Source organism: Pezoporus flaviventris, unplaced genomic scaffold (assembly GCF_033815535.1).
Source record: "Pezoporus flaviventris isolate CSIRO_AGI_PZ_B2104156 unplaced genomic scaffold, CSIRO_AGI_Pfla_v1 ptg000001l, whole genome shotgun sequence".
In the NCBI taxonomy this organism is placed as follows: Eukaryota; Metazoa; Chordata; class Aves; order Psittaciformes; family Psittacidae; genus Pezoporus; species Pezoporus flaviventris.
The window spans coordinates 22783658-22796357 of NW_026892549.1; the positions used below are offsets into that span (position 1 = coordinate 22783658).

A 12700-nucleotide genomic window follows, 5' to 3' on the forward strand; every position below is an offset into this window, starting at 1 on the left:
GCTAGTAAAAAGCAAATGAAGTGGCAATATCTTGTATTGCTGCAGTATTTCTTCCTGGAATGTGAGTCACAGCCCTTCTTCGTTATTTACAAAAAGGAAAGCTTCTGTTTAAGCTGTTTATATTCTTCTTCAGTGAATGAACATAAAGCTATCATATTATGATATGAATTTTGAGACCTTAACCCTTATGCTTGAGGCACAATTTGTTATACTGAAATTCTTTTTCTCACGTAAATACTTGGCATTTAGATTTATTGATTTTATTTTGGTAATATAAACCGAACAAAATCAGCAAGACAACAAATGCACCCAATAAAAATATCGGTAAGTTTGTGCCTGTACAAAAAAATGACAAATAGAATGTCATATAAATTATATGCTTCTAAGCACCCCATCAATTGAATACTTGGCATTGAATTATCTGGCACAGTGTTTCAGTGAAGCTGTGCCACACAAGCGAACATTGATTTGGGAAGCCCACATGAGATAACGTTGTAAGCTGTTTCATGACTGGATAGAGTGTGTAATTTAACCTCTTAAGAGAACAAAGAGGTCTCCGTGAGACTTGAAGTTCCTGGTCTATGGATACTACTGCTTGCTCAGCTTTTACTTCTTAAACAGCTGTGCGACCTTACTGAAGCTGAATGTGTTTAAGGGGTTATATTATCTTATGTGTTGATAGCATACTATGTGCTGTAAAGGTCACAGCTAAAGCTACAGATTCAACTCCGAAGAGTTTAAATATATTCTAACATGAGAAGTTTACAGACTGGAATACAAATCTCACACATTAATAAACTGTAGACCTTGAATATAGCTGTAACATAGGGCAAATTTGCTGTAGACCTGCTCCTCATGTGCCACCTTGTACCTACTTAAAAACAGAAGGGAAAAAGCAGAGCCATAGATAGACAGCTCTTTTCTCTGCACTGAGCAGCTGGCTTGCAAAAAGAGAACAGTTTATGCTTTTGGTGGGATGTTATAGAAGGTACAGTCTCAGAATTATCTCTGGAGGGATGCAGCTCCATGCTAACCTCTCTACATGTGTCTTTGGCTAAATTATAACATTCAGCTGTATGTATCTTCATGTAGCTTCAGATGCTACAGTGGAAGGTTGTATTTTATGTGGTTAGAGAAGTATGTGTTCTGCAGGTTTGCAAAATTTAGCTTGCTACATTTCTTGGCCATTTTTTCTGAAACATTTCAGGATGGCACATCTTTTAATCTCAATGTCTGTAAAGGTCATCAGAGCTGAAAAAAGAATGAAGGTCTTTAGAGAACACTGGGCCATCTAAGGAGGAAAAGCAGGTAGGAAAATAATACTCTGTGATCAAAACCTGCTAAAGTCAAGTGAAGTTGAAGAACTCCTGCAATAATTTTATTGAGTAAGTATATGAATATAATTTGACTGTGACTATTCAGGGTTTTATTTTCCTCTGTTCTACAGATATTGTGCTGTATTTCAACAGAGGTTGTTAATCACAGAGCAGATTTTCTGTGGATAAACATAGTAAAGCTGTTCATTCAGTATGTTTATTTGAGACTTAGGGTTTGGGTCTTGTGTATCTTCTAGTCATCTTTTGAACAAAGCATCAAAACTTGAAAGAAATAATTTCTGCTGAGAAATAATTTCTGCTAATTCCCTTAGGGAATATTACTGCAATATGAAAGATGTTTTCAAAGAAGATATGTTTAGATTGGCAAAAGAGCTTTATCATTCTATTTTGCAAAAAAGTATAGTTAAGAAGCCACTGTGATAGCAAGAGGAGGAAAATTACATGCATATTATTGCAACATAGCAAAACCAGGGGTGCCTGTACCTGATGAAAATAAAAAATTATAGAGGAAATTAAAGTAGTCAAATCAAAACTTCCTTGAACTTATGGTTCATTTTGGCTAGCTTTAATGCAGTTGTATAAAGCATCTTCCATTCAGATGACCCGGCTAGACAGCACAACCAAAGATGGAAGAGCATAACCTGCTTATCTGTCACAGTCTTGAGTGAACATATGGAAAACAAATGTACAAATCACTGGTTCAGCTGGTTCACTGGTTCAGCTCTGCCCTCTCTCAGAGGGGGCAGAAACAGAGCAAAGGAGCTGGAACAACTTCCTGCCTTCCTTGTGCCTGTGGGGCTGGAAGAGGTAGAAGAGAGCAGAGTGCTCCTTCTTGTGTTAGGAAGCAAGATATTGATGGAATGATTATGACGCCAAATTCTTAATCCTTAGAGAGACATCACTTTTCTTTAGAGCTCACTCAGGGTCAGGATATTATATCTAACTCTTCTCTATTTTCAGCTTGCATAGAAGATAACTTTTAATTCTATTTTTAGTAAGGAAGAAGCTGGGTACTAGTCAAAAGTAGCACATTGAGGCAGTGTGTGGCTACTGCAGTTTTGGGACATTTTGAATTATGTGATATTTCTAATGAAATGTAAAATTTTGAGTTTTAGCAAATGTTGCCATGGGGCTCCCAGACAATCCACTTACAGTTATTAATTATGCCTTGCTTATGCCTTGAAAGATGTCCAGTTTCTTTTTTTTCATTTTTTAAAATTTTATTACAAGGATTTATTCTCTCCAAGGGCTTCAGAGGACTGATGATTGAAGGAAGCATTGGGTAGGCTGAGGCCATTTGGATTTCACAGTAAGGGGACAACAGCTTTTAGGGGACAACAGCTTTTATTCAAAGGAGAGCAAGCATTCAGCCTGACAGGGTGTCTGGGCTAGACAGCAATAAGGCTGAATTCAATACATTTTCTAAAATATCTATTAAGCCATCTTTCTAGTGAGTGAAAAGACATTATCAGAGGAGCAACTATGCTATTACAGGTTTAATTAATGATAATTAATAATAATTTAGCCTTTCTATAGCCAAAATTGGAATCTAAGCTCCAAAAGTAAGATCTGATCTTGAATTCAGTCTTTTCCTTTCTGTATTGTTTAGAGTGACATGTGGAGTTGGCCTTCACATTCCTTGAGCCTTCCCTTTAATTTTTCCTGACGGGGCCTTTGGAACAGAAGTGTCTTTGTGGCACACCCCACAGTCCCTCAGTGTGCAAGTGGCACAGAACGGTGGCACTGAGTGGCAGTGGACTGCACACCACTACTATATCATGGAGCTAGCAAAACATCCTGTAATTGCAGATATTTCTGTTGAGCAAGTAAGTGCAGATAACTGCATGTAACTGTTGAGTAAGCAGTTATGACAAACTGTAGTAAAAACACAGTAGACAGCAACCTGTGGTGTTAATGAAAGCATCAATAATTTTGCAGACTGGAAAGTCTCTCATAATGAACAAGTATCAAGGGGAGGAATTGCAATGCTAGTTATGACTAATAACTCTAAACTGGTGTTATTTAGGGTTGAAACTGGGATGACTGGTTCCAGCAGTCAGCAAGCAGTTCTCTACTCTTGACTGGTTTATTACCTATAGCAGCAAACAAGTACATTTCTTTGCTTTCTGGGGGGGACAACACAGGCCTCAATTGCTTCCAGCCCGGCACCACTCACGGGGAGTGAGTGAACGAGCTGTCTGGCTAGGTTTAAACTACAACACCTGGGACATTAAGACCAGTGCCCTTGGGCACCTATTATCTTGAGAGACATCAGAGAGTGTCATGAACAAAACTGACTGCATGAACTTCTTTAGTTTACTAATTCAGTTTCTACTAGCCAAGTAATTGCACAAAGGTTTCTGAGTTTCCAAAAGCCTATATTTATGGCCCTGTTCTCTTATTAGCCAAGTGATATTTATGATAAAATATTCTCAAAGGTAGAATTAGTTTCTGTAGATTGTTCTGGCAGTGGCTTGACCTGAAAATCTATACATGAAAATGAGGAAAATCACACTACAGGAAGCTTGCACTGTGTGACACCAAACCCTTTTATTTTCTCTTCTTTGAGGTTTGTTAGACTCATTGCTGAGTCATCACTGAAAGAATCAGAGCTTTTCCTAAAAAAATAGCAGTAGTGAAATCTCAGCAAAGCTGAAGGGAATCCCTGATATATCTGAGTGCAGGTCCTCTGTTTCATTTGGTCAGAGGCAGCTTTGAATGCTTGATTCCCCAAAGATGTTTTTTTTTAAACACCCTTCTCTGTATTATAATAAAGAGGTTATCTGCAAATAGCTGATTTAATGCAAAAAGACATTTGAGTATCTTTGGCCTTCAGTTGTAGTTAAAAAAACATAATTTAGTCAAATTTAGTAGTTAAAAGTCAGTAATTTAGTATGTGTTCCTGTCTAGATTTTCACGCTACCATTACTTTAATTGAGACTGCTTTTGTATGAAACCCCAGTACCAAAACAACCAACAAACAGCTGCTTCTTTCTCTGCATAGTGGCACCTTTGTGCTTGTTATACAGCAAGGCTCCAGACCTGTGTGCCCAGCACCTCTGTTTGGAAACTTGAAAGTTTAGCAAATATTAGAGGGTGAACTGCTTTTATGAGTGAATTGCATTTATGAGTATGCTGTTGAACACAGTCAGTTACACAGATGTTTCAGCTGTGTGATTACAGCTATGAACAGCTAAGGGATGACATAAGTGATCTGTCTTGCAGACACCTAGTGATCACAATCACATTCTTATATGCTCACAGGGATTCTCATTTAGCAGTTGCCATTGTCACCATTTCTGTCACTGCCTGTTGCTAAGCTGTAGCTGCTGCAAGACAAGACTTTGAGACTCCAGACATGGGAAAGGTTAGGCTGGAGCAGAGGACTAAGGTTAGTGGTCTTACGTGTGTCTGGTGGCATGAGTCAGATATTTATTAATAATTTTGTTTAGAAAGTTATGCACAAAAAGATGGTTTACTTTTCTTTCTTAGACACATTAGTAGTTTTGAATTCCATTCCTTGTAATGAATCAAAAAAGTCAGATAACTAAACTTCTATTTCCAAGTAATGTAATTAAATAATGGAAAATAGAGAGCTTCCAAGCCCAGGAGTGTAACAACTTCTTACGAAAGAAAATCCTTCTAAGAACAAGTAGGCTAAATGTTATGTCCATGTTTAGGAAACATCCTACTTCCTTATGTATATTTTTCAATATAACCTGTTTAATATTCTAAGTATATGTTGCATTTTCTTTCATCTCTAGTTCATTTTATAAATTCCAGACCTTAAAACTCTCACTAAATGTAAGTCTAAAAGAGGCTGGTAGCTGTTTCTTGCTCACTGTTACATAATTCTGTAAATAGTGAAAATATTGGTGGTGCTGTTTTAAGTTTCTTCACATACTGCTGCTCTTTGCTTTAGTGTAAATCACTGCTGTTAAGGGGATTTTTTGATTGCTGTTATAACTGATGTATGGCTACTACTGCTTCTGTTTGGAAAAATAAGTAGAATCAGGCCCTCTTCTGTGAGTAAAACCTCTGACACTCCAGCTTCTGCCCTTAGATATATAGGCTGGAGCAACTTCACTTAAACTGCTCAGGGTTTACTTGCAGCTGTGAACAGAATTACTAACTCTCACTTCACAGCACCTCTATTTGTAAATGCCACACAGGTAATTTTTTTAAGCAGTTTTCAAATAAAATGCAAAGTTTTCCTATACAAACTTGAAGTTTAAACCTTGAAAAGTGTTACTTATAAAAGTAAGTTACCTTCTGAAAAGAAGGGGAAAAAGAGAAAGGAAGGGAAGAAAGGGAAGGAAAAGGGAAGAAAGAAGGAGAAAAAAGGTAAATATAGAACAACCAGTATTTTAAAATTTTGGGAAAATTTAATTATTTTTAATAAATTCTTAATGCCTTTGGAGTTGAGTGAATTGGGGCCTTAACTGGTAAAACCACTTCTAAATTCCTCTGAAACTGAAATGGCTATCTGGATTTTCATTAGGAAGGGAATACAGAATTATCTATATATAGTTATGTGTAATGTATATTTAGTTTAAGATCATATGCTAAAGTGAAAATAATTTAAATTTACTGAGATATAATTTAACATGCGGATATTGTATGTGCATTAGGTAGATAATCTCAAACCACAAGCAAGTGATTTGAAGCTGGAATATTTAAGAATCTAGATTTCTGTAGCAGATGATCTACCTGGGCTTCATTTTGTAGTTATGTTAGTCTCCTCTAACCCAGCTCTTTTCCTCTTGTCTGGAGGGATTCTCCATTTCACCCACAGGCATTTGAATGCGAGTCAAAGAGTACAAATGTTATAGCCTCAAAGTACCTGTTTTGCTTTAAGAAACTTTAAGGAGTCTTAGGAGCACCTATTTTGCAAGCATACAGGGATTTTTGTCCTCCTGGTGCTAGAAATGTTAAAAGGTGAAATGTGTTCTTCACTACCACTGTAGCCACTCATGGCTCTTCCCTTTCCTGCTGACAGCATAATCACACAGCCCACAAAAGGAAAAAAAAAAAGGTTAGAATTCATCATCTGAGAAATGGGATGGGATATTCTCCTCCAAGTCATTCTGCAGAAGACACTGGAAGTGGCCTCTGTGCAATTGGAGTTATGCCCTGGCCTGTGGCCTGAGTGTTACAGTAGTAGGCACCCTAAGCAGCATGAAATATTCAACTGTTCTTCAAGGAAAAAGCACATTCAAAGCTCTTGAACTTTTTCAGAATTTCCTGCATACTATCCTATAGTGAAAAGACCTTTTTTCTTTTTACTCTGATCACAAAATGTCTTTTTTGTAATGAATATTGTCGCTTAGTAGTTCTCAAAATGAGAACTGAGACCTTCTCTTACCCAAGTCTCAAGTTCTCTTTGCCTCCTCAGTGAATCTCCTTGAACTACAAGGTAAACAATATCTTGAAGAAAAACCATATGAAGTCAAACTGAAATGGAAATAAATTTAAGCTGTTTTTAAATTAGAAGGTCAAAAAAGAAAACAGGCAACGGCTGTCTTAGAGGCCTGCCTGGGATGCTTCTCCATCCTCCTCTCCTGTGAAGGCCAGGCCTCAGACATCAGGACAAGCTCTGACTGTAGTACTTCAAGTGCTGGTAATTTAGGAAAAGTTTTAATGATTCAAATAATGTATGTAGTCCAGTTTCCTTCAAGGATTTCCCATATGAGTAAGAGTTTAATAAAAGGCCCCAAAAGATACAGCAGAGGTCCACATTTCATACTGAATGAAATGCAAAAGTCCTCAATGGAAAATATAGCTAACAGGCAATAATATTCATTTATCCTGGTTCAAACGCAGGGACAGCACTCTGCAAGCCTTTCATGGACTGTGACGCAAATGATATAAACTAGGTCATTTCTATTATTCCTGCTAGCAGCATGTGTGAGCAGTGAAGAAATCCACAAATGCAAGCAGTTGAGGACTACTGTGAAGTTTTAGTTTGAGACTGAAGCTACAGGTTACTTCTCGGTGTTAAAAAGTGATTTATGTATTGCATGGGCTCAATCTAGACTGACAAATTAGTGCATAAGGTACTGTAATGAGAATCTGCACAATTTAAAATGGTGAGCAAGTCTCTATTCTACCTGTTCATGGAAGTGGCACCAATGTTAAGGCAATCATACACATTTATCTGAAGACTGGACAACTAACTGCTTATGTAGCTAGACTGAAGAAGCCCAAACTGGACAAAGAAAAGCCCTGAAAAGCAGGGGTATGCAAACAACATGCCATTTGCACATCTTTTTGTCTGTTAATTTCAAATCTATGGGCTGCTTTTTTTTTTTTTTTTAATGAGATTCAGTTTTCATACAAATACTTTTTCCTAGTGAAAAAGGGAACTCAAGCCTTAAATTAGACACAAAAGAAATCTGTCTTGCATTTCTCTCCCCAAGGTTTTTCAAGTTGTGCCTTTCTTTTTTCAGCCTCTCCTGTATTTGTGTCTTTTTGTCCACTCTTCTGTCTTTTCTGTGCCTTTTCATCAGTCTTCCCTAAAAACAGTGTAACACAAAAGCCTTCATATTTGATTCATATTTTCAAACTACAGTGTTTAGATGAGAATTGCATTAGGCAAAATTAATTTTCCCATCCTCATAGAATATTACTGTTTATGAAAACAAGTACTAAAGCACTGAAGTTTGAAACAAAAAAGTAAACTCGTTTATGGTTTTGTTGTGGGTTGTTTTTGTTTTTCTCAGTGATTTACATTACAGTTTGCATTTCATTGTCTAATTGCTGTTACAATACTTAACAAAAGATCTTAGTGTTACATTTATGTGCAAATATACCTAGATTGCTAATTCCTAGCAGCTGTTGATAAGAAAGGTTCCTTCAGTACCACAGCAAGAACTACTGTAAAACCTCTTAAGAATGCATAGGAATAGCAAACCAACAGAGAGCACACAGTTCTCCTTTGTCTTTGGTAGTCTGCCAGATACAAAACCTAACTCCTGAATTGACTGCATATAATTTCTGATAAATAAATATCATTCTGCTCAGCTACAGGAAGTAACACACTTCCTTTTGCTGTTTAATTTTGTTAGCCAATTCTGAAGGAAAAAGAAAAACAAACAGAAAGAAATATCCTGACCTTAGGAACCTTCAGGAGGTGTTGGAGAGGGAGAAGAGCAGAGTTGAAGTTTGTGAAATTGTTCCATTAACTTTTGCTGATTTTGTTTCCACTCTTCACAAATGTAAACCTCATGACCAAACCAAAACTACTGAAAAGTAATCAGTGTCTTTAGCATTATTTGTATAATGTACTCTTGATGTAAACCCAAGAACTACTCTGTTCTCTTGTCAATTGTTGACATATTATTTCGTAAAACGTAAGACTGGCTTCTGATTACTGCTTCATGTTGCAATATATTGGGCCAAACATTTGCTACTGACAGTCAAATACTTTTGTGAGAGAGAGAAAGAGAGCAAGGGAGATAGTGAGAGCTCAAGGGTGAGAGCTATGCCCTTCTAGCAGGACTGTTTCTGCAGCTGTTGTGTTCATTAATCCAGCGAACAGATCTCCCAGCACTAAATATAGCCAGTGGGGTCATTTTACACGAAAAAATAAATAAATAAATAGAAAGTATTTAACTATGGGGTCATGTTAAATTAGGTTTGATTTTGCTTAAGAAGGAAATCCAAATTATGGCATCTTGTTTTAAGGCTGCATACCAGAATGCAAATGTTTCAGAACGTGGAAGGAAAATAAGCAGGAAGAAGAATATAAGGAACTTTTCCGGTCATTACAATCTTCTGTTGACTCTTTGGAGGAGTCAGACTGGCTCCAAGAGATTTGAGAACCCCACTAGTGCTATTCAAGCCCTTTAAATGCTGCAGAATATTGTTTCTCTTTCACTGCAATCCATATGCCTCAGCATAATTTAAACCAGTCAGTATAAAAAGTATTTCTTCTCTATGTCTTAACAGCAATAATTAGCATTCAAATATACATGCTTATCAAACCCTTTGCACCTGCACTGCATAATCAAAATGTAGACCAATCTAAAGTTGAGGGATTACCTTTTTCAATTCCTCCAGATGTTGCTGCCCAACTCTGGCAGTTAGTAGCGATGACAATTATCCAGAAGTATGAGATTAAAATTAAGGAAGCAAGGGAATTCTTCGAGTCCTCGGGAACACAAGCAGCTACAAGTCCATACAGTGAAGGAAGTTAACCTTCGTTATAATAAGGATGGCTGTAAGAAGCTGGACAACCTGTCACCACCGGAGCAATAGCATTTGTCAGTTTGCAGGTCCCAAGTTATTTTGAGCAGCATAAACCATGTGCCCGCGGAGCATTCCACCTCATTGGACAGGGAATCCACTGCTCTGACAGCACCTATGGGCACCGAGTGCCTTCTCCTCACTCATGAAACATCCCCTATAGATGCTTATGTGGATTTTGCTGATTCATCCAAGAGGCACTGTAGTGGCATTGCATTACTCTTGTCAGCCGGTTTAGACTTCAGCCTTGTAAAATTAGTTATTGCTACTGTCTTTATGTTTCAGTCAGAACTTGAAGAGTGCAGTCACAGGGAAACCCATCCACTGGCAGCAGCGTAAAAGTTTTGCGGCTCCAAAGGCAACCTCAGCAAATGCAAGTAATTTAATATCAAAATATTCCTGATTTCTTTGAAGTGTTTGATTTAATAAATACAGTGCAACAATGCAGAAATCCTTAAGGATGGCCTGTAACTACAAATCCTCAGAAAGAAAAAATAAAATAAAAAAACAAAAATACAGCTTCTGAACTTGTTACTGAATGCACAGAAATAAACCGTTGGGGAAAAGTAATTTAAAGAGGCAAGTGAAATTTAGCTGTAAATAAAACTGAGGTATAAACCTAGGTAGAATAATTTCAGAATACTTTGAGCAGTACACAGAGAAACCCTATTCCTATATAGAATTTAATTTTGTTAAACTGAGCAAACTAATTAAAACCTTGGGTGACTGAAACCTACCACATCACTTGGAAAATGTAGACTCGAGTTTCTCTTCTCCTCATCCTGTACACCAGCAACAGAAAATAATCTGTAATTCTAAGCAGTTCAGCTTACCAAAAATGCTGCTTGATTTCTGGTATTTTATTAAAAATGCTCATCACAATTCTGATTTTAAAAGATTACTAGATGTTTTGCATTTATTATGGGGAATCCATATATAGCCCTTTACACAGCTAATAACGTAATTAGCTGGCTTTTTGACCTCCTCCCAGTTCTCCCAAAATATTATCAGGTGAGCACCTTTGCTAGGAATGTGGTTCCCATGTAGGATATAGCTCTTCAGAAAGAAGTTTTATGAGGCATAACAGTATGAAAAATCAGAGGTAAAGGTAATTCTTTTATGAAAAATTTCCTCATGTGTTGGAGGTTTCTCTCCCTTTTTGGAAAATATTGGGTTTAGTCCCAGCTGGCAACAAAACACCACAGAGCCATTTACTCACTCCCTGCAGTGGGATGGGGGAAGAGAATCACAAGGATAAAACTTGTGGGTTGAGATAAAGTCAGTTTAATAAGTAAAGCAAAAGCCGCACATGCAGGCAGAGCAAAATAAGGAATTCATTCACTACTGCCCATCAACAGGCAGATGCTTAGCCACCCCAAGGAAAGAGGGCTCCATCGGCTCCATCATGCGTAACAGTTACCTGGGGAGACAAATGCCATCACACTGAACATCTCCACCTTCCTTCTTCTTCCCCTACCTTTATATGCTGAGCATGACACTGTATGGTACAGAATATCTTCAGGTCAGGTGGGATCAGCTGTCCCAGCTGTGTCCCCTCCCAACATCTTGTGCACCACCAGCCTTCTCACTGATGGGTTGGATTGAGGAGCAGAAAAGGCCTTTACAATGTAAGCACTGCTCAGCAATAGAGAAAACATCCTTGCATAATCAACACTGTTTCCAGCAGAAATCCAAAACATAGCCCCAAGCAAGCAAATATTAAAAAAATTAGCTCCGTTCCAGCCAAACCCAGCACAAATATCATTGCTGAAATAGCTTGTGAGCATTAGGTTGTCGTATGGCTTCTTCAGTTATACAGAAAAGTTGTATAGTGAAGTCAGCCCTTCTTTTGGGGACAAGTTAGGCATTTATGGCATGGCTGATGTCTAATGTAACTTTATACCCAGAATAGAGATCTAATGTATTCTTCATAATATCTGTAACAGTAGATGTGAGCCATACAGTGCTGACAGGAACTGCATGTTGATACTGTACCACACTCTGCTTTGGCTTGGACATTATGGCATCTGTAGGCTACAAAGTCTGAAGCCAGAAAATAAAGCCTGATATGTCTGATAAAATAACTGTAAATCTATGTGGACTTTTGCTGAGATGCAGTTATTATAAAATGTGCATGGAGTCTTGCTGAGCTATGAACTGTTGTTCGTGCATGATATGCAAAATTAAGCAATTCAAAGTGACTATTCAACTGATTAAAAAAAAAGCAAACCTTTTCCACTTTAAGAAGGAGTTTTATATAAGATGCTAGAATTGCAAAACCATTGAATAACCTGTACAACAAATGAGCTGAGAGTTATGCAGAAAGTACAGCATAGAGAAACCATAAAAGTTATGAGCCTTTACTGTGGCAAACAGACTGACCATTGTGACAGCAAGTGGTACAAAGACAAAACTTCCAGGAACCGCAAGAAGTTAGAGCATACATAGTAAATGTGCTGCATCTTGCAGAGCTGTCATCTCGATAGAGCAACATCAGAGAATTCCAGATTCACTAGCTTGCAAGTAACAGCATAAAGTCCATGAAAAGACTGTTGTCCCTCTGTCTACTCTTTTAGAGGACAGTAAATTAAGGCTTTTGACTGCTGAGCACTAAAAAGCCCACTTCAACATATCATGACCTCCAGAGATAGGACAGAGACAGGACTAGAAAGACTGGGAGCCAATTAAGGCTCAGGCAGTCCAAGAAAGAAAAAAAATGCACTAAGCTGAGCATTAACGGTGTAACTCACAGGAAAGAGGACATCAGTTCCAGAAATAAAAACTTGCTGGCAACATGTTTTAACAGCTGTTTTGCAAAATGACTCTGATTTTAATTAAGCTCAACTGAACTAGACCAAGCCACTTTCAGATCAGCTCCAGTCAGTTTACACACAGCACCTCTCTGTGTGCCTGTTGGGAGATCCAAGTAGTGAGAGTTTCTGCTCTTCAAGGGCAAGTATGTAAAGTTACTGCAGCTCAGGTGATGCTTCCTAACCCATTCAACCATTATAACTGGATCTGAATGGAAAATGTAAATTTATCAATGATTTGATTGTGTACAGTGGACACACCAGTTAAGAAACATGCAGAGTCAGAGAGAGGTATTGAAGTCACAA

General features: G+C 37.8%; 1 protein-coding gene across 3 annotated transcripts in view; it reads right to left on the reverse strand.

The window, feature by feature from the left end:
* Positions 1–12700, reverse strand: part of MYPN (myopalladin) — a 74419-nt gene that overhangs the window by 50250 nt on the left and 11469 nt on the right. The window contains exon 1 of one of the 3 annotated variants that reach the window (XM_061448295.1): positions 9381–9519. The exons of the other annotated variants lie outside the window; for them this stretch is intronic. The gene's annotated coding sequence lies outside the window, so the exon portion shown is untranslated. Of the gene's footprint in view, positions 1–9380; positions 9520–12700 lie in introns of those variants that run through there. 3 annotated transcript variants of the gene reach the window in all.